We start from the raw sequence: 2,512 nt of genomic DNA, 5'->3' as shown, positions 1-2,512 counted from the left end.
GAATCAAAGATAATTACACATATCTTAATCATTTTAATTTCCAGAAAGAGAGAGAGGATCATTTAATTTTCTACAAAATAAGCATACAATAATTTCCATACAAGTCCTTCAAGTGGACATCATTAAGCTATATCATAGTCTTTAAACAAACACAATTCGCACTTTCAGATTCAAGACAAGCACGGACCAATCCAAACGGATTAGTCTAAAGAGTACAACACTCAAGAAGGGAAGGTACATACGACTCTCTATCAAAATAATAGTAATCGTAGACCAAAACATCAATAAACAAACAAAGCACATATAAGCACTCAAACACCAACATCAAGAAGGCGAAAACAAGGTGTGAACACACACACGTTACACACCAGTCAAGATCTGCTCAATCACTCACATGCAAAAGGAGGACAAGCATATACATAAGGTCGATACACCTCACACAAATAGAGGGCACACGCGACACCAGAGATCCCAATGTTTGCAACATGGGCTCTGATACCAAATGTAATGCCCCGCCAGGAAACCCGGAAGGGATAAGCCACAATAACGAGAATAGAGTGCAAATTTTTTTTTTTTATAAAGTTACAACACATAAGATGCAACAAGATAACAAAGATTCAGATTACATAGCGGAAGACTTCAACTAACTCCTAAAGAGTTTCCCAACGAGATTACTTAAATTTCACAATTCACTTAACTCACACAATAAATCCAAAAGCTGAATATCTTAATAATGAGATAATTCATAAACAGGATAATTTCTTTCAAAGGATGGAAATATAAATCACAATAAAGATTCATCCATTAAGAACCATTCCTAATTCTCATTCAAGCTTTTCATTTAAAAATTGCAACCCATACATCTACATTCTAATACACTAGGATTTCATCAAAGCATAAGAGATCTTTCCAAGCATATTTAAATTCCTAACAACAACTGAGTATAATTCATTACTCTAAGTTACATTCATTCATATTCTAACTTATGGCATTAAAAGGACGATATCACCCATGCATTACGATAAATCGCATCTCAACCAATTATGCATTCGATCCACATGGCATTCAAGATAGAATTGAATATAAGCATTTCAAAGTTAATTCCATTATCCACTTAACCATTTTACATAAATTAATCATACATGATAAAGCTGAATAAAAGAAACACAAGAGAATACATCACATAACACCGTAATGATCTCGGAGTTCACCCCTAAAGGGCTACATCTCCGGGTTTGCGCAACTGCAAGACCCCCTCGGATAAATAATAAGGTTAAGAGTACAAGAGGTTACACTATACAATCCAGCCATCAAGGCGATACATAAGCAATATACAAGCGACCACACCGGTCAATAAATACATAAACGATCCTTACAAGGAACAGGATCCAGCTGAACATAATCAAAGCTAATAACATAAGAGTCCATGAGAGCATCCATAAAACTGAACCATCACCACCCAAGGTCTAACCTGAAACCGACACTCACAAGGGTAGAGACCAAAAGGACGACTCTCAAAGGTACTCAAAGCAGGACAAAACGACAACACACTAGCGAACGTAGGGACACGTGTCATCACACAACCTGGTATGGATACCATGGCAAGTCTTCATAGGTCCCGACCCATACACTGGTAACCCTGGCAACCTAATCCGAACTTCCGGCCCATCCAAGCCTCGTGTGGACCCACACATCCTCTCATGAAGACAAGGAAGATGGTTTGCCATTTCAGGCCTTCTCACAGCATGCCGAATCTATGATAGCATTCGTCCCATGTGTGAGGCACATTATCTTATTTAAAGTTTTCATTCTAATCTATTTAGGTTATCACTTATTAGACTCACTTTCGACGAGTTACCCAGCAGCCACTTTGGGCGCGGCCCCCAATCGAAAGCCACTTTCCCATACGACACTAGACTAACTCAGACGAACTCGAACCAAGGGATACACATGGTAAGACAAACGGAGTTCAAGAAGAGAGAACCAATCATCTGGTCAAACACGACTCAAGGGTAATCACTTACTAACGGTACTCTAACTAGAGACCTGACAACTAAGGTTAACCACGAATCATCATTCGACTCACATAAAGAGGATATGACCAATTATGACAACATCACAGTACAACAGTCAACTCGGAAATCGAGGACTAAAACAGGAACACCAAATCATCCATACGACAGGGTCCTTCTAAACAAAGCAGAACATGCCATTTCATAATTAAAGGCGAATACATAAATTAAACTCGCAATGCAATAATCAGAAAAGACAATATTTCCTCAATTTGATTTAATCATTAAACGACGATCAAGTTTTCTACAAGATCTAAAACAACTTACAGTCACCTACCTTATCCAGGGATAAGTCGTTCTGGGTTTTCTAACTCGTTAAAAATTCAAACAACGAACAGGCAAACTAAGCCATAATGAGTTTTAACCAATTCATATTATTAAAATTCAAACAATCATTAATCGACTGAATAAGACATTTAATCTCCAGCAAAAACATCATT

The sequence above is a fragment of the Cryptomeria japonica genome, chromosome 10 (genome assembly GCF_030272615.1).
Source record: "Cryptomeria japonica chromosome 10, Sugi_1.0, whole genome shotgun sequence".
Taxonomy (NCBI): Eukaryota; Viridiplantae; Streptophyta; class Pinopsida; order Cupressales; family Cupressaceae; genus Cryptomeria; species Cryptomeria japonica.
This window is presented reverse-complemented; position numbering follows the sequence as displayed.